The sequence below is a fragment of the Corvus brachyrhynchos genome, unplaced genomic scaffold, assembly GCF_000691975.1.
Source record: "Corvus brachyrhynchos isolate BGI_N302 unplaced genomic scaffold, ASM69197v1 scaffold191, whole genome shotgun sequence".
NCBI lineage: Eukaryota > Metazoa > Chordata > Aves > Passeriformes > Corvidae > Corvus > Corvus brachyrhynchos.
The window spans coordinates 2,432,599-2,455,711 of record NW_008236487.1 but is presented as its reverse complement, the minus strand read 5'-3'; the positions used below and the strand labels follow the sequence as shown (position 1 = coordinate 2,455,711).

Sequence of the window (23,113 nt, the reverse complement as noted above, 5' to 3'; positions counted from 1 at the left end):
GGTCTAGTAGCTGCTGTAATTTCTGAGAGCTCTCAATCATCTCTACTAAATTAGGAATAGTATATGAATAAATGTAAAGAAAAAAATGGGTCCCTTTGACATTGCAATAAAAATGGGAAGGGTGGGAAGGGGGCAGTCATGCTGGCATTATGCCACTTGAAGTGCTGCTTCTTCCAGGGAATTTCTCTGCAGGACAGCTGTGGTTGGACTGCATCCTTTTTGGGCCAAAGGGGACAAGACTTGGACTGAGAACATCACCCTCAGTCTTGACCTTTAGTCACTGCTGAAAGTAACACTAATTTTTAATAGTGTAGAAGCACTTGGGAGAATTAAATTCAAGTTTCCCTACTCTCTATCTCCTCTATACATTAAGATGGATGCATACCCTACCTAGATTTATTAGATCTGGCATACCAGGATTCATCTGGCTGTATCAAAACATAGATCTGCTGCCTTCCTCTTTCCTCCTCATAACCAAGCAAGTTTCAGCAAAAACAGAGATTGGAGAGAACAAAACAATCAAGTGGAAACTGCTTTCCCTAGATTTCCCTCCCCTTGCTCCTGGCTTGCTGCTCTTTCACATGCCCTACTATTCAGGACAGCAGCCTCCATTTGAGGTAGGATTTGAAAAGGATGAGGGAAAAATTGACCCATTTTTTCCCCCCTTGCATATGACTTTTTAGAAAGACAGGTGAGGAAGGTGCATGACACTTTTGGTGATGTATTAGTGGCTCCTGTCATTTCAGGGTAACCTTAGACTTGGAAAAAAAATACAGCAAGCTTGAATCACATTGAAGCCCTGATTTAGCAAAGTGCTCCAAAACACATGCTTATAGTTAAGCATGTGCCTAAATGCTTTGCTGATTAGGACCGATGTTGGTAAAGGGGGCAATTGATTAATGGCTTCTGACAACCACCAGAAACTAATGAGCCACAGACCTCTGCTTTTTCCTCCAAATGACTGTACTTAAACCCAAAGGAAATTTCATTATGGAAACAGAAAACACTTATAAATAAATCATACGTGTCTCCTTCGCAAATATTAAGTTTTATCTGCAATTAGTGGTAAACCCAAACTTCCTTTCATACAGTAATCAGAGACAGTGCCATTTGCCCTATGAAGCTGGTTATCCTTTCAAACCCATAAATTTCTTCCTAGCACTCCATGGTTTACAGAAAGCTCTGTGAACCCAGCTAAATCAACCATGAAATATGCAGAATCCAACATAGGAACCAAAGGGTTGCCTGAGACAAACTTCAGGGTGACTCTTGCCAGCACTGTACAACCCACCTACAACTAAGCACTCCTCAACACGACGTGCTGAAACCTGCTTCATGCTGCTTCCCACTGAGACACATTATGGGATCAAATCCCAGGGAATTCACATCTTTGCTAGCTCCCACATGAGGGATGGAAAATCTCTGGAACAGTCAGAGGATAACTTCAATCCTCAAAGACTCAATCCAGCTATTTACCAATGTTCACCATTGTGGAGGTTTTCTGACTGGCCATGTGTTTTAGCTCTTACTTTATTCGTATTTAGAGGAAGGAAAATCCTATGATACATCTCCAGGAGCCATGACATTCAAGCCTAATGTCAACCTTACCTAAATCTCATTAAACAACTCATCTTGTTTTTTCCTAGCACCATTCACTACAGCACAACACTGACACCACTCCCAGCAGGATGAAAGGAATCACTTACGTTAACACTGATCTAACAGATACACCTAGAAGCCTCAAGATCATAACTTATAAAACAGAAGACAGCAATATTTGAGGTCTCGTTGTTACCACTCATAAGGAATGTAAATTTAATCTCCCTTTTTCCATTTTTACATATGTATTTTAGTCATCTAAACCAGATTTCAAGAGTAGGAATATGTTATATAATGAAAAATGACATGAGAAATACACAATTGACGCCATACAAGACTTTTACAGAAGTTTGAGGGCAGAGATGGAAGTGGCTCTCATCCAGCATGGTAACTGTGAGCAGTTAATTTCCTTCACCTACACCCTCTTTCTGAAAGCACTACTTCACCTGCAATTTTAAGGATAACCAAGGTAGTTTGAATTCACAACTGGCTGACCAGTTACACCCAGACTGAGGTTTCACACTCACTAGGTTTGTGCACAAACCTCCCACCAAAGCCTGCAAATCTGAACATCTGTGCCCACAGTTTTGCCCTGTTAGCTCATGGTGTTGACACCTGCATCACACCTTTGTACCAGCTCTGCCATGGCTTTGCAAGCAAAGGCAGTACCTAATCCACCACATAGCCTGCCAGTAGGAAGTGAAGCTGGCAGCTGGCTTGCTAGCACCAGGAATCAGCAGTGAGGATTTGGATCACAGATGCATCACACTATCCAACTACAATGTTTCTTATTGATTGCTATGAGCCCTCATGGATAATTTGTCACTGAACCACGACCTGCTGATGAGATAGAGACTTCAGTTGCCATAGTTTTATTTAAATGTTTCTTGAATAGCCATCATGGCCTTTGTAACAGAGATGAACTCTTAAAGGCAACTCTGAGGAAAGAAAAGTGACATCACTAACATTCCTGAGGCCTTGGGGAAATGACCAAACCCAATTTTTTTTTTTTCTTTTTAATCCATAAAAAATTGTTTCAGTTCCCTAGGTTTGCATCAGATCAGACAGATTCTAACAATGTCCCAGAGGAATGGGTGGGGAGGCAAAAGGAAAACACTTGTTTTTTTCACAAATCTACAAAAATAAGATATTACATTACTAAGCAAATTCTCAGTGTTTACACTTCTGTTTCATTGTGAAGAGGAAAACAAATATCTACCTTTGCACAAGTGACTTATCAATATGTTTATTGTAATTCAGATCCTGGCTCAAAACATACTTGAAAGTCTATTTCATGTTTCCATGGATTTCAATTACCCTTCTGTAAATACACAAACAGAATTTTATAAACAATACCTAGCAGCCAGCTAAGGTCTACATATTCACCACAGTACCAGAAAACTTTCCGCAGTTTCAAAAGGAAGACAAGGTGGTGAGCTTAAAAACGTGCAGTGCACGGGAAAGTTTGAAACAGCAGGTATTTCCTTCTCCTAGCACTATGAAAATCTACAGCGTATCAGTTATCACCCTAAGAGGTAAGCTTGGATATTTCTGAAGGTGAGTGCTGTGGCTGGGTAGTCACCAACACAATAAAGCTCACCCCTTTAGGAAGGCTCTGCTGAGAATATTGGCCAGGTTCAGCTTTACCCACACAGAACTGATATCAGTTACACCACTGATATCTGGCCCCATCCATCACACCCACACCTGGGCAAATAATAAAAAAACTCCTTGTCTTCTTCAGAGGATTAGAGCTTTTTCTCTGCTTCATTATAATAACAGATACATTGTGAATTCCTACCATTATGCTTCATTACAGTAACAAGTCCAATCTTATATTTCCTAGGCCTTGTATTTCCACAGCTGTTTTCTCTACTGCATAGTTACGCTGACAGGCACTCTTTTTCATTCCCCCTCTGTTTTACAAAGTAGAAAAAGCTGGCTTGAACTGAATGAACAGCTCAGTAGCATTAAAGAACAGTGATGAACCTTTCCCTCTAGGTCTGCTGTTCTGAATTCAGCATACTCAAACCATGGAAAACGGCTGCTAGGAACTGACCATCTCTTTGCTACACCAATGTACACCTTCTCAATTTACTTCTTTAGGGAATTTATAAGACCTGTCCTCCTCATTAACAACCATCTGAGCATTTAGGAAGCCTCTGGGAAGCCAGGCTGGAGGTGATCGGGATTCTCCTGCTACTACAACAAATTTACTTCAAAGACTCCAAAGTCTTTAAGTCATGGTGTAGCAAGGAGGATTGGAGGAGCAAGCACCTCACTTTAAGCTGTCCCTCTTACATGGAAGGAGGTGGCTTCCACTTTAATAACATGATATCTTCCACAGGACTCACTCTACTTTCAACAAAATACGTTTGTTCTTCTGTCATGGCATTACCTCTACTTTCTCAAGATTTCTAAAACCAGATATTAAAAATTAATATGAAGCACACCCATAGGTGTTGAAGAAACTTGGCTCCAGATGCATCCTGCTCTCACAAAGTGTTTCTCTAATTGCTGTTCTAAGCACTTGCAAGAACCTCACTGAAGCATTTCACACATGCATTTTCATTCCCCTCATTGCTCTAGGGCTCGCCTCCCTGTTTCAGTGTATTTTGTTTTTTTAGCCTGATCTATCCTGTGAAGCCAGAATGTGGCTGAATATACCAGGCAGCCCAAGCCATTGAGCAGATAGATCACTGACAATATTCATTGACACATCTTTTGCTATTAATAGCTTAAAAACCCCATGAAAGTTAAGAATTGCAAGTGAAGGGACAAGTAACCAGAACATGCAAAATCAGGCCATTTTCAGTGAGTATTCCCAATTTGTGGGTTAAATCTCTCCAAAAATACATAATTGCTTTCACAAACACTAGAGAATCTTTTACTGAGGCAGTAATTGACAGATCAAAAAAAAAAAGGAGTCAAAAAACTAAAACCCAGGGCTGGTAGCAAATCACACTGTAGGAACAATGTCATATGTTTGGAAACATCAGCTACAAACAGCACTCCTTCCCTCCTGGGTACTGGTCAGTTCCTGGCTGGAAACCTGAGTATATCCACAGGTATACATTGCCTCAGGAAACAGGGGAACAGCTGGAAGAGAGCAATGAAAGTTTTCAGAGCTCTAGGAAACATGGTGTCCATGGAGAATTTGGAAGGGTCGGGCTTGCCAAGCCTAAAAACCAGTAATTCTCACACATATATCAGAGAATGATAAACCCTTCATGTCCCCCGAGGGCAGGAGAAGATGTAATGTGCTTAAAGGGGAGCAACAGAGACTGATTTTCTCCCTTGACACCAGCAATTTCCCCACTAATTTAGACCCTTGGGAAAACGTGTAAATGGAAAGATAATGAAGCACTGTTACAGGTCAAGTGAGGCAAACTGCAAACCTCTGCATGGGACACTTCCAGAACAAAATACACCACTCAAAACTAATTTTAAACAGTAACCTCCGCTTTGGGCCAATAGAATGAACCCCATCAGCTGCTGACATTTTTCCAGTCTATCTTCTGTATTATTTAATATATTTTTTAATACTACCTGCCAGTTTCAGCCTAAGTGCTACATGTGTGTCATCAGCAAGAACAGCAGGAAGCTGGAGCTCCTCACAAGACCCCAGGATGGAGGAGGAAGTGCATGGTCATTGCCTTCTCCCAAGAAGCACTTGCAGACAGAGGTTCCTAAGGATTCGACTGGCAAGGCAGCAAATCCTCATAGCCAGAAGGTATCAAAAATCGATGGCAGATGTAACAAAACCAAAACCCAAGATACATTGACTATGGACACTGTTAACCATAGATAACAATCAAACCAACATACAAAACCCCAATCTAAAGCCAGTTTGGGATGGCTGTATAAGTATAATGAATTCAAGATGCAGGGAGGTTTTTTGCCAAGCATACAGTTCTAAAGTCCATTAATTCAATTTCTTTTCCTTAAAAAATAGGAATCTGAACATGAACATTTAAAGAAATACAATGGACAGTTACCAGCTTTAACTTTCACTGCGTACCTATTTCCTGTCCTTGAAATTCTCCCCTTAACCACTACTGTTTCCACTTGAACTTCCCCACGTATTTAATTTGCTTATAAAATTCCTTTTCCTATTATTCCACAGCTCTGATCTTGTTTGGATCACCAGCACAGCACGAGTTGATATCAGCTACAGCTGCCACTCTACCAGCATCAGCATCCTGCCTCCAAGAGTGGCTATAAGATATTTGTAAGGAGATGAAACTAATCCACAATTTACCTATCAAATCATGCAATAACAAGCAGGATAAAAACAGGAGAAATTCTTTTTCTGTATCCCTCAGCATTCAGCTTGCAGTCTGGAGCATGACATGCACTTAACTTTTAACTTCACGTGCACATCTACACATTATTAAGAGTCACGAAACAATCTTTTTTTATATCCAAGCTACTTAATCAAATTCTTAGGATGATTAAAATTCTGAAATAAATAGGATAGGTGATGGGGAGTGGGGAAGGGAAAATAGCAATAGGGAGACTTTTCTCCCCAAAACACAAGTAAATGGAGTACTAACTCTTGAGCTCACCCTGCTACATGCCACAGGCTTATGGAAGGAGACACATAGAAAAAAAAGACATCCAAAGCAACACCATTATTCCATCCCAAGGGCAACACAGGTGGACTATAATTTATCAGTGCTTCAAAACATCTGCCTTTTATACGCATAAAATAGGAGGCAAGACCCAGAACACACACAGATCTCAGCTTCATACTGCTGTCTCATGTCTAGGAAAAAAGAATCGAATCGAAAAATCTCCTATTGGGTTATTTAGAAGTCCATTGAAGGCTTTGAAGTCTGGATCCAAGCTGTAGCCAGCTCATCCAGACTCATTCTTGAGCTTGGATTTTCTGAGTTTGGATTCTCTGTGAGCCCAGCCAGCCCATTCCTTCCTGCTGTCACAGCCACACTCAGTCATACAGGTGACTCCTTTAGCAAAGTCACCTGGCCTTCAAAGCAACCGTCTACAAGGGTCTGAGACCCCCTTTGCTCAAATCAGGACTCTTTTCCCTGTAGCAATGCCATTATTATTTAGACCATAACATGCTTTAGCAAGTCAGCAACTGGAAGCCTTTTCTGGACACCAGGCTCCAAACCCAGCCCTCTCCTAAACAGAATCTAAGACCTCTGGAAAAGTGAGTCCACATCTCTGCTCCCTCTCTGGACAGGCCTATTTTTAGGTGAGTTGGAAACACTTCAGGCAGGAATTGCATTTCACTGAATATTCACACGATCGGTTGTACAGTGTCACTGAGATGCAAATACACCTCTGGCATAACCAAACACAGAACGGAACAGAACCTAATCTGGATCTGTCAGGTCAGGTTATTCCAAGTGGGAAAACTGAGCTACAAAAAAACCAAGGCATCTTGCTGAATATTCCTGTATCTGCTCACAGAGCTCAACCCAGTCCTGGTGTGACACCAAACCATGCCATAAATCAAGTCCCTCCTGATGGGAGAGAATTTTCTAAAAGTCCTTGCAAGGAGTTTCGAAGATAAACCAAGACTTTTCCTGGAGTTTCAATGCTGCTGGATAGCTGTTTATTAAGTATTATCAGAGGAACAGAGCCACCAGCCTGACCCAGGTACAGCACAGAGCACAGAAAGCAGGAGAGGAGTCTCTAATTATCAAGATTTACACAGCCTTTTAAAGATAATTTAACCAATAGTTACTAAAAAGGTACATTATTTTCACTTTCCTACCAATTATTCAGTAACACGGGCAGGAACTGCGGAATTCTCTATCCAATCATTCCAAACTACTTTTACTGCAGAATATGGAGTAGTAGAAGAAGGAGAAGAAGGTTTAGAGAACAACAACAATCCTCCATTTTAATACTTTTTTACTCTTATCTATTTACTACAAAGAGAAACCCAAAACCTCTAAATTTTTCACCCTATGACAATCTTACATAGTAGTCTATCACCTAATTCACACCACTGCATTTTCTAATTCTTGTCTGATCATTGGTAATTTTTTCCAAGGGTTGAGGCTAAAACAGTATTATTCAGGGGGGTAAGAACCCTTAAAAACAGGCAGAGAAATATTCTCGGCACTCTGGGTTCCTACACTGGTGGTTTAGGATTAAACCCAGCAAAGGTCCACATGCACATGATAAGTAATTCAGTAATAAGTGAATTAGTTGTGGCAGAAAGAATTTCTGCTAAGGCTGCTCAAAGCCATCCCAAACAGAGGCTCCACTTCCCACAAGTGCAGTGTGGGTCATTTCTGTTTCTGTGCCATGTCTCCCCTGCCACAACCTCCCCTCTCACTGCTGAGGAGATGCTGTCCTCTGCTCCTATCCGTGGTTCAAAATATATCTTAGTCCAATCAAATACAAGTTCTGTACAACCTTTTTTTTTTTTTCATATCCTTTATAAGGGGTCATTTGGGGGTTTGCTTGGTTGGGATGTTCTTCTGTTTGCACATTTTATGTGCAAGTTGGACAGTGTAGAGAGGAGCCATTTAGATCCAAATCAGAGCCTCCTATGTTCCTCTCACAGTTCAAGTTGGATCAGACTTCAGATGAAATTGTGCCAACGTTTCAAACTGCTCTCAGAAGATTTGAGCTGGAATATCTTCTGGACAGTAGCTGTTCTTGGGAAGTCCCCCTAATGCCAAAATTCCATAGAAATGCTTCTTGAATTGAACTACAGCCCTACAGCAGAGCTCCTTTCTGTAATGGATCTAAAATGGAAACCAACAGAAATGTTTCCTTCTTCATTTCCCTTAAGTGGATTCAGTACTGAGGCTGCATTTCCATCCATTTTGTTTTAGTGTGATGTGAGCATGAAAATCAATCCCCCGAAATCCCCTCCCTCCTACCCCAAGAGCTCATGCATCCTTGCATACCCTCCTTACAATTTTTAAACATTTCATGCACCTTTCAGTCCTCATCCATGGCTCCAGTCTGCAGAAAAGCCTTTATACTTGGGCAGTAACTTTCACACAAGTGGGTTTCTAACCTTCCAAACACCAAATTCTACAAGCAGCTATGTGCAGTGGAAAATTCAACTATCACTAAGAAAGCTTTTTTTCAACTGTTTATCCTCAGCCACCTCAGAGAATTCACCTCCAAATATAAACTTTGCTTACTAAAACTGTAAATCATGCATGGCTTTGTAAACCTCAGGGACCACCACTGCAAATTTCCCAGCTCACATAAGCAGTACTGGACCTGGTTAAGAAGACTGCCCATGAATGAGCCTGGATTTCAGGTATGTTACAATACTCAGACCCCCTCACCAGGTATATAACACTAATAAAGACCAGGTCCTCACAAAGTATCATCAACTGAATGCTACTGTGCTGAAAACTTCACCAGATTTGTATCTTAAAAATGACGGGTAGAGGTGGAAAAGTCTGCCTCCAGCTGCTTCACGCAGCAAATGCAGGGTTTTTTAACCTGATAAATCCATACGCTGTGCCAGTGAGGGGATTCACCAGCCTGGGTTCAGAAGAATCATTTGTGATGTGTCATAATTTACATGAGTTCAGAATATATGCAAAAACAATATTTTATTCTCTCCATGCCCCACTCCTAGCTCTGCTACATTTTTTGCATTCATTCTGTGCTGATATAAACATGCCTAAATAAAAGACAGGCTTACTTCCTTTTCCAAGACTCTCAACCAAATGTATTCTTGCTTGTGCTGGTCTCTCAAATTAAAAATCAGCAGCTGGGTAAAACAACAAAGCAAATTTCGACATGTTAAAACCATATTCTCAGTGAACTTTGGAGAGGTTACACTCAATAAGAAGTTCATTATTTTCATTTGGTTTAGTTCCCCTCTTCTTTTAGCAAATAAATCATTATACAGAAACAGGATTTTTATTGATGGCCCTCCTCAACTTCCACAAGCCTGGACAGCATAGGCTTACAGGTCATGTAATGTGGTTTTCTGCAGCCATTTGCCCAAATATTTTACATTTCCACTTCTTTATGTCTTCCAGATCATGCACAAACTTGAACCAACCCTCACAGCCTTACCAAATGCAGCTACTACGGTGTAATTATCCACTAACACAGCCATGAGGGTCAAGTAGTCAAAGGACTTGTGTAAGTTCATACACACCATCAGCAAAAAGCTGATGAGATGATGTGATGATTCCAGCCCTCCTGGCAGCACGGTGCTGCCTTGAGCTACAAGCCACAGGCACAGATTCAGCTACTTCTGCATCTTTGAAAAATGTCACCAAAATTTGTGATCAAAAATTAAATTTGGCCTTGTTTTTTTTGCAGTAGGCATCAAATAATGCTTGATGTGGTAGCAGAGTCCATGCAACACTAAGTGAAACACAGAGGGCAGAAAGGTGATATCCCTAATACAGCTCTGTGGTGATCACACCTGGAATACTGCACTCAGCTCTGGAGAACTCATTTCCTGAATGACAATAACAACCCAGAGAGCCATAAAAGTGTTAAGCAAGCAGAGAGGGCCTGACTTACTAAGAGATTAAAAGAGCTACAGATGCATCAACTAAGCTTTAAGTAGGGGATGTGACAACTATCTGCAAGTATTAGAACAACATTAGCAAGGACAGAGAACCATTTTAGTGAAAAAAAAAGGTTTACAGCTACAGGGACCAGCAGTAAACTAAAAATTATAAAAACATTAACTGATGAAAAAAAGTAATTTTAATAACAAAATCTGCCAGAGGACAGGGTAGACCTGATAATATGCTTAACCAACACTGCTGCTTCCCAAATTCTCATCCCTTGAGAACAAGAAGTTGTCAGTTAAAGATTGGAGACTTTCTGTTTTGGAATTTCTCCAGCAGAATATTCTATCCCTTGTTGGGGAAGTTTCAGACATCCTTACCTCTGAAGCAACACAGGCCAGGCCCATTGTTCTTGCACCACCCCCAGGTAGTTTTGCTCCGTAAGCTAAACTCAAGCAAATCTTGAGAGTCACCAATCCAGTGTTCTGCCTTCCCTCTCTACTGGGACTGCCATGCCTTGGATGAGCCAGCAAAGGGAGCGGGAATGCTCGTGTCAGAGCCAGCCAGGCTCACTTCACTCTGTTTTCACCTGAGTAACAGCACAATATAGAAATACTGGGATCTGATTTACAGGATGATCAATATCTACGGATGAAAAGCACAAGGGAACCACAGCCTTTGTTATAACAATGTCCTTTGTCTTGGGAAATGCTCTTTTTACCCTACTTTGAGGACAATGTTTAAAGGGTTCTGTTTGTCTTACTCTATTAAACCTGCTCGTTTTTAAGAGAAGCAGTGCCTGTCTACTGTATAAAATATGAGCACAAGCAATAAGTACATCGAAGGCCTATTGCTGGCTGGCCAATTTCCACGTATCCTAATATGGTTAAGAAAATGTTTGACTGGAGCCCAGAGCAGAGTGCCAAATTTAACAACTCTGCAGTGAGCAGAGTGCCACAGAGCCCTCTGCTTAGGCTCACTGTAATTTCAGCCTGGTGCAGTGGCTGCCTATTCACATGAAGTAGTCCATAATTGTACTTGTGCAGCGTTACAAAGCCCAGAGCCTTTTGTTCTCCCTGCCCTGCCAGGGGAGGTTGACGCTTGCTGCCGTACAAGGCTTTCAGAGACAGCAGCTCATTGGAGTGTTTCCCTTCTTGGGATAAATATATTAAGGAAATCCTGGGTATCCCGAGGATATAAAAGAACATGCACTGTATGAGGCACTCTGGGTTTGTGTAAACAGAGAGGTTTTCAAGGGCTCCAGCACAAGAACACACTTACTTTCTCTACTGCTAATGCACATAGGAGAGGTTTTACAATCCCAAACCTATACAAAGGGCAGGTGTTTTCCTCACTCTTTTGCTATTACTGCCTTTTATGAAACTTGGCAAGGTGCAGGCTGCTTACCTGCCTCTGAGCCCACTGCAAAATAAACCAACCTTGCCCACTTGTGTTAAGTACTTGCATTTCAGTCTTCCAAATTTCACTGGGCAGCAAGTGGTTTAGGATTTTTGAAATAGCCAAGACAAAGGGTGACAAAGTAAATTAATCACATTATCAAGGTCAGTCTTCAAATCACACTTCAGCCTTCCCACTTACTCTTTTTTGAAATGCCACCAAAATCATTGCAAGGCCTGATAATAGAGATTTGTCAACAGAAGAAAAGGGGATCATTGAGCTTATATCACTGAAACTCCTCACTTTAGGCCTTAAAAGAGCAATGCTACCTTGATTATGCAAAAGGATTAGCTGGCCTCTCCCAGATCATTTCCTATGAGATCATATGCAGACTTGGAAACAGAAGGGACTGGTTTCAGGAAGTTTGGAAGCCTTTTATGGATTATATTAACAAGGCACAGGCTGTTCCCTAAAACTGATTGTACATCAAATTCCATTGCAGCCACATGCCCTTGGTCGGAATGCTTTAGCATATATGATAGTACCAACAGCCACCAAAAAAAGCAGCAATTCTGTCATTTAATCCCTGTGTTTTTGTTTTTTTTTTTTTGAGTACTGGGTATTAATTGTAATTTTTAGGGGTACAGATAGCATACGAGAGGTTACAGTGGGAAATCTCTTCAGTTCTCTAAAGTTTCAAGTATCTTACACAGTCTGGCTACAACTTTTTACAGTTCAATACCTGTCTTACATCAGTAGAAATAAATGCTACACTGCAAGATATTGGAATGATACCTAATAGCTACTAGAGGTCAGCTTTACTTTTTCTTCTCTAGTAAGTACTAACAAAAAAAACACATCTACACAAAAGCACATCAGTGTTTGAAAAATACTTTCTCTTGCTATTTGAGGTCTCAGCTAATGTATTTATTACCAAACATTTTCCAGTCAGTTCAGTTACTGTACATTTACTCTTGATACAGAAAATTAGAAAGCAAATCAGAAACTGCATTCCTTTTTCAAGACATAATGCTGTGCATTTTCTTATTTTTTAGGATTTTACAGCCAGGAGTTATTTTCCTGGGTATGCATATGGATGGTGCAGATGCCTGACATACACCAGGACTGCCCAGTGGTCCAGCAGACTCCTGAGTCTGTAAAGACACCTCTAATGCTGTGCTTCTGTTTGGAAATGTCACAGCACTTAGAGAGGCTCTGGCCTTCAGGCTCTTTAGCAAGGCTTCTGTCTCAGCTGGGTTTCATGTTAACTCTTGGGTGATGCATAAATTGCATGCTGAGCTTTGTGAGACCTACACTGGGAGAGGCTGAATTTCACTGCAGGAGGCAAGCTAGCCTGTTAAGGGAATTAGATAACACTCGCCTATTTATTAGTGATGAGACCAGCAGATTTAGTTTGCAGTGGAAAGTAACACAACATTTTCAAACAGCATCCCTCAAAGGAAAGTCATAATCCTCCCTCCGATTTACAGGTGGGGGAAGAGAGGTGTGGGTAAATGAAATGCAGTTCCCTGCCCAAGCCCAGCTGGTCAAGAGCAGCACCTCGTGCACCCCAGCTAAGTTCTTTCCCCATGGGGTTGCACTTTCTCCTGCCACCTCACTGATGCCATGGCTGGAGAACCAAAACATTTAGCATGAACGTTCCCCCCCAGCATTAAACTGTCATCTCTTCCCAGAAATAAGACACATTTTTGTTCTTGTTGGGACTGGAGAGAAATAAGAAGCACCTGAGCCTGAGAGGAGTGAAAACCTCAAATTTATTATAATTATTTTCTATCTGTTTAATAGTGGTGTTCTCTGTACCAAAGACAACACAACAATTAAAAGACAACCACTACCTTTGCTTAGTTTGGGGAATAACTACCCCGATACAATCTCCCAGGAATCCATCCTTAGAGCCTTGCCCATGGCTATTTATAACTAAGTAAATGTTAGAGGATTCACATCTTTTGCCCTGAAAAAACAAGACCTTTGGCCTTAAAATTTCTCTGGAAAGTGTTTCAGAGAAGGCTGTTGCTCTGCAGCAATGTTTCCTTCCATTAAAATTCCCTCTTAAAATATATGGCCCAAAGGAGGAACACTAGACCCCAAATATACCACAAATATGGACAAGTCTGCCTGCAGGCATTTGGAGGCTGGGACTTTGCCCAAAACATTATCCTTCAAGAATTAACCAACTCTCTGTCAGCATAGTTAACAGCCTCAAAAAAAACCCCCAATTTACTTTGTCATGCCTTTCTCAGGACAGCTCACTAATTGAATATTGCACTGTTTATTACTGCTTAAGGTTCAATTATTCCCAAGGACTGAAACTGGAGCCTTTATAGATCTATGTGCAAATAAAAAAACTGTGTTTGGGAGCCAGTATTGCCCAACGAATTCACTTTTAGGTTTCTATTCTCCTGGCTTCAGCCCAGCTCACCCTGGCTCTTCTTTCCCTCGTCTCCTGACACAATCTGGGATAGCCAGAGGCCAGAGGAGCAGTCAGGGTCCAGCTGACCACAGGAACTCAGTATGTGCTCAGGACTTTGCTCTGCTTGGCTACTTGAATCTGCCTGTGAACACCAGTCATCAGAAAAGGTGAACAAGAAAAACGGTACTGAGGCAACAGAAGTCAGAGACAGTGAACTCAGAGACAAACTCACTAAAAGTGAATGCAGACACAACAGCCACCAGCCCTACCACGTGTATGGCCATAACTTCTTGGGATGCTTACAAACCTTCCCCTTATAGGAAAAGTCAACATCAGATCAGATCACGCAAGACACAGCCCCTGAAAGTGACAGTCACTCCAGAGAGGTGTTCAACAAGCAAGGAAACCATTCAAGGCAAGTCCTTTCCTCACCTCCTCATCAAGGTTGGCTTCTTCACTTAAATTTTGAATCCTTTCTGTTTTCCTTAGTTTTCACTGCTAAAACTCTGCATTGCAGTAGTATTTTATATACATGCTGCATCCTTTTGAATCAGTGAATTTGCCAGGCATGACATCATAACCTCCACCTGTGCAGTCAGAATGATGGAGTTTCCTCAGAGCAATTTGGGCTAAACAGCAATTATAAAATAAGTACAGCCTGGGAACATTTATTATTACAATCATCATTTCTTAGCAAGACTCCTATCAAGTGCTGAAGCAACAATCTTTTGAAAGGCAAATTTCCTCCCACCTGGCAAGCAGAACATTTTTTTACATGTCCCTATCAAACTAAAACCAGAACACCTGGGGAACAGAGAGTCATTGACTTCACTGACATATTCAGCAGCATTATTATCTTAATGACATATAATGGTCTCCATATTCATAACCTCTCACCAGGAGAAAGCCTGGTGTGGCTGTTGAGCTGACCTCATTACCTCAGTCCGTACCCTGTGCGTGCAAAGATGGCCACATGTAGGGTTAATGACAAAGACACAAGAGTTAGGCCTTCCCAAGGGAAAAACACCCCCTTCCCACTCGGGTAATTTCCAGGAACCAGGAGATTAATATGGAGCCACAACATGGAAAAATTTCTCAGTGTTTTAGAGTGTTGAATTACCATGCCCATACTTACTTATAAACCTTAGCATGAAAAAAAAAGGGAAAAATCAAGGTGGAAGATTCCCAAATGTACAAGTAATTTCTGGCAGTCAGTTTGATCAAGGACTACCACAAAGTGTCTTCCAAAGCAGGCTGATCACTAACCCAAAGCAACCTCTTTCCATACCAGACTCTGAGCTTCAAAGGAAACTAAGCTAACACTAAAGTGCAGCTCATGATAGCAATTGTCTCAACTGAACAAAACATAGCTCCAGAAAAAAAAAAAAGGCAGCATAAACAGCATATATCTCACCAGATATGACAGCCCTGAGCCTGGAAGATGCTGCCTCTTCAGCTCCCAAGGGATTCTTTGAGTAACCCAATGGTTCTCACAGGCACTGGAAAGATAAAAGTGTTTACATGGGGGGGATGAAGAGGGCACCAAAGGCAGAAAAACTTTACAGTTAGGATGATCTAGAAAGCAAAACAGGTCTTGATCCTTGCTGCAGTTGCTAGATGCTGTTGCACCACTGACTAAACTGATTTGCTGCTCCTTTTCTTTTTCCAGTGACTCCTCTGCGAGGAAGAAACTCCCAAGCAAGGAAGGGCAGACCACTCTATGCATCTCAAGTCCCACTTCCTTTCACCTGATCCTGCTGCCATGACTGTAACCCAACCACAGTGTAATGCAATCCTGAGAACAGCCTGGGAAGCATCAGCCACAGAACTGAGAATTTTAATATCCAAACTGCACCGATTAATATGGAGCCAAACCTGATTACGCCCCCATTAATTGCTTCAGAAAAAAAAAAAAAAAAAATCTGAGGGAATTCCCTATTTCTTCTGGCTGTGGACCAGCAGAGCTTCCTGATTGCTGGCTGCCTCCAGTCAAAGATGCAAAAACCTTCGGCTGTTTGAGCATGGCTGCTGGATTGCATTTACACAGCTTTCAGTGACAGGTTGTTTGTCTGCCTGGACAGGTACTTTGACTGCAACAGTGATAGAACAGCCACCTTCGAGCAATAGCTGGAATAAATGGTAACTTAGACAGCATGTGGTGAGAAAAAATTGCCTCTGAGTGATGCCTCAGGGAGAACTGGAGGAAGTTCTTGGGAGAATAGACTCAGATCTGCAATTTGGAGTAACCTAAGCCAGCTGGGAAAGCTGCTCAGAGGCTCTGATGACTCCTATCCACTTCCATGTTCAGACGCAGTAAAAAAGACAAAACTGTCAAATTTTCATACACTCAGAAGACAAAAGGCTGGAATTACAAGGTGCAGAAAAATTTACTTTCTCTGTTAAACCAGATAAAGATACCAAAAACAAGCTGGCTTCACAATCAGCTTTTAATTAGACAAATAGAGTTTACCTTCCCACCTAATCAACACAATCAGCAGGTGGGCTTAAGAGTATTCATTAGACTCATTGTCTTGAGCAAGAGATTTGACTAAACGCTGAAAAAAACACGCTTTTGCAAGTGACAGTGCAATTTTACACCGTTACTTCTAAATCCAGAAGCAGTAGTGTCAGGGGCAGGGAGGTTGCTTATTTTAGCGAATTTTGAGGTGTTTGTTTCAATTTTATACTGCCTGCCAATCGAGGTTTCTGAAGGTAGCGTGTGATGGAATGAAGAGGGCATCAGTCTCCTCCACACATGCAGCACTGTGCTCCACACCATGGGCTGAACACAACTGGCATCCTGTTGTTTTACAAAAACAACAAACATCTTTGTTGCCCCAAGAGCACTGCTGTGTCCATCTCAGATGGCAGTTCCTCCAGGAAACTCTGTTCTGGACCTTCCCAACACTGTATCATAGTAAATACTGAGGAATCCACTTTTTCCTGAGGTTTACCAAATCTGGTAGATCCGGTGAAAAGAATGCAGGTTCTCTTTGTGCAATGCATAAATCCAGGTTACAGGACTATCTCAGCTTTAATAAAATTCCCATAAAGTCAATGGCAGTTGCACGTTCTAACCCAGAGAAAATCCAGATCTATCCTTCCATCAATAAAATGCAAGCCTACTCCAATCCCCAATAAAATCCAAGGACTGTCATGCCATTCAGGAGTCATGTAGCTACATGAGGTGATCAGGTCTTTCAAGTAGGAGCTCTGCTTAACTTCCTGTAGCTGTGAAAAAACCAAAAAATGCCGCACCATTTACGTACAAAGAAGAAAATATAAATTCAGGTACATTGTAGTACAGTTAAACAGCTTCAAGTTGTGTAACTTCCCGACTGCTGAGATGTTCTGCAGATAATGCTCTGAAGGTGGACATTAGTCTTAATCAGAAGAACATCTTGTTTTCTTTCTAAGGCTTTCACTTAGCCCTGTTTCCTGTGATACCTTCACACCAAGTCGTTCCTAAGTGCTCTCATTCACAGGGTACTTAAGCAAGTTCGACTCACCAACCAAACAAGATTACTCACCTTCTTTAAGTTAGGCACACGTTTGTTGAGGCAGAGCCAAAACACACACACACATTCCTGACTAAGGACATATTTTTCTTTCATGGGCTGTTTTTAATCTCTAGTCCTAAGCACAGTGCTTAATAAAACTTTTAAGAAACAAATTCATTTTGCCAAATATCTTCAAGAATTTCTTATTGAAACAAAACTCACTAATATATTTCAGACATTTTCCAGTGCACGCCACTCTATGATTCTATGATCTATCCAGTGAAACACCGTGAATGAGCAAATGCTAGCAAGAGGAATGTTTTAATCCACCTGCTGATACACTTTTATACTGTTTCATACCATATAGTCTGCAAAATATCAAAGTCAAGGGATACCAATAACTAAAAAGCTTATATCAAATTAATCTATTTGGTTCATACTCAAGAAATCTCTGGATGACACACCCAAAGAAAAGGTGAGACAATTATCTTGCTCTTCGTCCTTAAAAGGAGCACAAAGTGCACCACAAAGGAATTTACCTTATTTACCTCATTATTTCTTCAATCTCCTATAGATCATCTCATCATTATATTTACTTACATACTGATCAACTGATTACCAGGTGGCAGAAGTTGAGGTTTGAGTACCAAACCCAAACAGTTGTGGAAATATAAACTTTCTCTTTTCGTCAAGGAGTCAGTGCCATCTTTCTTTCATAACTTTATAACTAGAGATAGCTACTTCTAAACAGAGCAGTAGAACATTTAACATTTTATAAGCAAACTAAATCATGTTTTTTCCATCATTCTTTCCCAATGTGAAATTCTGGTCTCTGTAGGAAGGGGGAAATGATCATTTTCAGAAACACTTCTCACAGAGGGCAATCCTCATGGGCATGCTCCACAGGATTAGGTATGGGAACACTTAGATGGTAAAGCCTGCATTAGCAAGCAAAAACAACAGCACCAAGGGCTACCTATTTCCAGTCTGCTGAGAAAAGCTTGACCTTCTTTTCCATAACCTAAAGAAAGAAACAAAATGCCTTATTTCATTGTAACACTCAGGAAATGGCAAAAACTTTGAAGTTTTGGTTGACCAAAGTGCTGAGGACAACTCTCCCCATTACTGCACAAATATTTAAAAACCTACAGAAATCAAACCTGGATTTTTGAACATCTTTGGAGCCCTGGCTAAGGGCTGTTAAAGCAGGAGGCATGAACAGCAGCCAAAATACTCATTGAAATCATATCAGGTATGGCACTGATTCAGAGGAAAGCATTAGATGTGCTGAATTTCCCTACTTCCTAGCAATTCTGGTTGCATAAATTCCCAGGGATTACTTGGCCTGGTTTTATTCAGCCCCTAGGATCAAAAGATGTTACAACTCAAGTGGATCTGGGCCGCAGACACTTTAAAGGAGACAAATGGCAGGAAAATCTCTTTCAGGGCAATCAGAAACATCATCTTGCATTTACAATCACCTGTAGAGACAACATGAAAACCACCACCCATCACAGACAGCAGCACCTCTTTGGTGCCCTTACAGCAAGCAACCCACAGCCCAGAACCACACGTACACAAAAGCACAGCTGGAATGCTCTGTAGGGTCATCCTCAGATTCAAATTCCCAACTCTTCCAGCTGACCAGGCTGAAGACTGAAATTTGACAGAAAGGTGTCATAGGTTGCAGCTTACAGACTTCTCACGTGCTTTTGAAAATTTCCCTTAAGATGTCACTTTTCATAGGCTTTACATATATATACATAGATGTGTGTATGTATATGTGAATGGTTGAAGGGGCATAGTTAAAAAGGGAAAACAATAATTCTGGGTGTTTTAGCAAGACAGCTTCTTTCACACTTTCATTTTACCTATAAAAATGTCCCTGAGTTTCTCCTCTAACAGCATTTAAAAGAGACCTAAAGCAGTTTTGTCTGTTACTTGAACTAGGGCAGCTCTTGTTTTTTCACATTATTTTTCACTACTGAGAAAAAGCAGAGTCAGGTACAAGCCTTGCTCAAAGTACAGCTTTAGTCTCTTCCATGAGTCAAACATGAAGCTGAATTTGTGACAACTTGCATTAACAACAATTTGATGACAATCCAACATGTGATATTCCCCTACATAACAGGGAAAAAAAGCAAGGCACGTTCTGTTGTTTCCTTGTCAGCATAAAAAACATGACATGCCATGTGAATGCTACACATGCAGACAGAACTCTTTAAAAATCTCGGGTTAGACATTTTTGGCTAATACTTCCACCACCCACCTGTCTATCCTACTGCCTCTATCAGTTCTGGAATCAATCATCAACATAAACATTGGCATTTTAGAAAAGAATGGCTTTTTGAGGATCCTTTAATTCCTCCATATCTTTACTCCAAAGAAGGTCACGTCCTGTTTTACTTATTTTTTCCCCCCAATATTTTTGTTCTATGTTTTTTCTTCATAGGAGACTGAAAGATAGAGATTCTGTACATTTTTGTGGGACAGCTATATTGGGCAGATGGCCAATCCCTAAGCCAGTATCAGCAGTTAATTTATAGCTCAAAGAAAACTCTGAAGAGACAGGAGTTTGTGGGACAGAGGTTTTATTTGTTTGCTTTCCCTTAAAACTGCAAAACTCTTTTGATGAGTTTGTCACCAGGCTCACAAAGGAAGAGTAGAGTTTAAAGCATCATCTGCTCTCTGGTATCCAGTCACACCATGCTGAACCCTCACCTACACCCCAGTCCCTGAGGTTATTAACTCCAACTTTGGTACACAGTAGAAGACCTACTGAGTGCTCCCTTTAAACTGACTATTGGTAGCCTATACCCTAAACCCCATCATTTTTACTTCAGCACTCATTTTCTTAACTTAGTTCTCTTTAGTTTCAATGTGTGGGGACGTAAGGAATAAAACACAAACCAAACAACATCTCCCCCAGACTGAGACTTTGCTACGAGGCTGAAATTGACCCTTTTAAAAAAAAAAAAAAAAAGTTTTGGAAGCAAAGGTTTTCTGACAGGCATCAGGAGGACAAGTAGAGTTCTACAAGTTGGGAATGTACTGAGCATCAAATACTTAACTTTGACAAATGCTGTGTTGGCAGCACGCACCCAGCATAGCTTCGTGACAGGCTGAGAGTTGGATGGGGCTGAAGGTTGTGTGGCAATATGAAGGCACAACAAAATCACAAAGCTGTCAAAGCCACACACCTAGAGATAAACCCCAAAATAAGGCAGGAAACAAATGGCAGAGCCTTAAAGGCTGTTGTTCCACAGCAAGGAGGATGGCTGGGCAAGCAGACACGGAGCATCCATGGATGTTCGCTCTGGCTGAGACCCCCTCTGCCCTCAGCTCGTCCCCAAGCACTGCAGTAAGGGAGCCAGCAGTGAGCCACTTTTCCTAAGCACAGCTCCTGGTCAAGCCCAGCAACCAAGCAAGGCAAACTTCCCTCTTTTCATTTCAAACTGGAACGGTTCATGTGGCTTATTAATGCACCACAGGGAAATGTCAAGAATAGAGAGAGACTCTTCCATAGAATCCCAAAGACAGGCTCCTACAGCAACCAGCAGCAATTAAAAAGCACTCTTCATGCAAAAGGGGGCAGCATGTAACAGATATTTTGTATTTCAACAAACCAAATATTGTGTCTCAGAAACAGGGGAGAGAAGAAAGCAGAAACAACACTTATTAAAAGAAACAGACCTACTGAAGAAAGTTTATTTTCAGACATTTTAGTTGAAATATGTTTGGAAAAATACTGGAATGTGGCACTTGAAAAAGAAAACCACAGTACCAACAAAAAATGCTGCATCTTTTTGATTTGGTAGGAATCTACTTTATTCCACAGATTTTGAGACGTGTTTAAGATTCCATAGGTTTAGTATTACATCACTGATTGCTCATAATGAAATTCCAGGCAGTAGCAAAAAAAGATTTAATGATAGTACCCACACAAGGTACGGATATGGGGCCCTCTGAGCAGATTTACTGATAGGAATGTTGAATATGGGTTACAACAACACAGTTGTCTGGCTCACTTGGGCATGCTAGAATGTCATGTGACAGAGCACAAGTTATACTATTGCTTGAATCTATCTTAAGAAGATAATTCTTAATTCTACCCTTTGCTGGATTTTTCAAAAGATTTGTCATTTACTACAGCTCTATGATGCTGTCAACCATTGTAAAAAGTATTTTTCCTGTTTTCATATCCCATCCATCTCCTTGATAAAAAATATTTTGATAGTTTTAGTAACATGTTTGATGTTAGTTGGACTGGGACATTAGTGCCTTCAAAGCACAGCGTGACATAGTGGACAAAGCACTTGGCTGGCAGCACCTCCAGTTTGGTGCTGTCACAGGAATCATTCTTCTTTTTTGTGCTTCAGTTTGTCACAGTGACAAAAGGGAAAACAATGCCAAACTCCACTGCAAAGAACTGTGAGATCAACACAGAAAAACCTTGATCATAAAGCCATTATACACCACAGAAAGAAGGTAACTTTTAAAGATTTCTTTAAAAATAAGTACTGAGAAAGCCACTTAACAACTTGCAGCTACACAGGGTTGAAAGTTTTTCAGAATCATCATCTATTTTCTGCAGGTAGGTTACCTGAGTCTGGGAAAGATGATCTACTGGAGTCCAACACCATATGAACTAGCAATCATTATATAGGAGATTTTATGAACTCCAAGATATTCACTGTAACAACACTTGCCTTGGGACTAAAAGAGAGTTTGATATAGTATCTTAAACTGTTGCATTCATAGTTTCCCAAGAAGTAATTCTGATTAGAGCTGTTCAGTTTCGTGTTTTTATGCCAGAAGCAGATAAAGAAAGCAAAACATTGCAGAAATACCAAGTTAAAAAAAAGCCTTTGGAACAATGAAGAACCACCTTTGCTTTAAAACACAGAACAGGACTATGTTGTCCAATCTGGAACAAGCCATGGATAACCCCAGGCTGACATTTGAGGACCAGGATAAAACAAAAGAAACAAATGAGCTGTTGAAAATCCTTTGAATACGAGGGTGTTACCTTGTGGGTCACCCAGTGATCCATGTCCCAGGCCTCAGACAGACCTGAGCTCACGGCAGCTTCTCCCATCAAGGTCTTGACAACGCTGATGAGATTCACACCTAAGAAGGTGCTTCCACCCAGTGGAGCTACTCCTCACCTCTGGGATGCAGGGAGAGCACACAGCCCAACTTGGATCCTGCAGCTCAGGCTCCCACAGAATTTGATTCCCATTTTGTGTGAATTTCAGGTGAGCACAGCACACAGATCATTATTATGTACACATAAAAGAGAAAGAAACCCAAGCACAGAAATAAATCTCTGATACAGAAAAATGTGTGTGGATGTGCATGAGAACAGAAAGGAGAACAAAGCAGACCCCATCTTTCACTCTTCAAAGGATACAATTTTGGTTTAGAACTGATGTAAGACAGAAGATATGAATCCCCTGCTAAGCTTACAATTAGTGCCTTGCTGTTTTGTGTGGCTGAACAAAACTGTATCTTTAGATAAATTTTTTTGGAAAGCTTTTAATGATTTTGGCTGCCTGTATTAAGCTGCTGTAACATTTGATTTCCAGGGTAATGACAGCCAGGTCTAAAATATCCTAATCAGACATCCAAGAATCAAGGCCTTTCAAAAATAACTTGGAAAAAACCCTGCCCTTTCTCTTGGCATCTTCTCTTTGACA

The 23,113-nt window shown here is 41.0% G+C and overlaps 1 protein-coding gene across 1 annotated transcript in view; it reads right to left on the bottom strand.

Annotated features, from left to right (window-relative positions):
- Positions 1–23,113, bottom strand: part of CALD1 (caldesmon 1) — a 178,402-nt gene that overhangs the window by 125,125 nt on the left and 30,164 nt on the right. Inside the window, 1 exon segment of the mRNA XM_017726269.1 lies at positions 15,329–15,413. The gene's annotated coding sequence lies outside the window, so the exon portion shown is untranslated.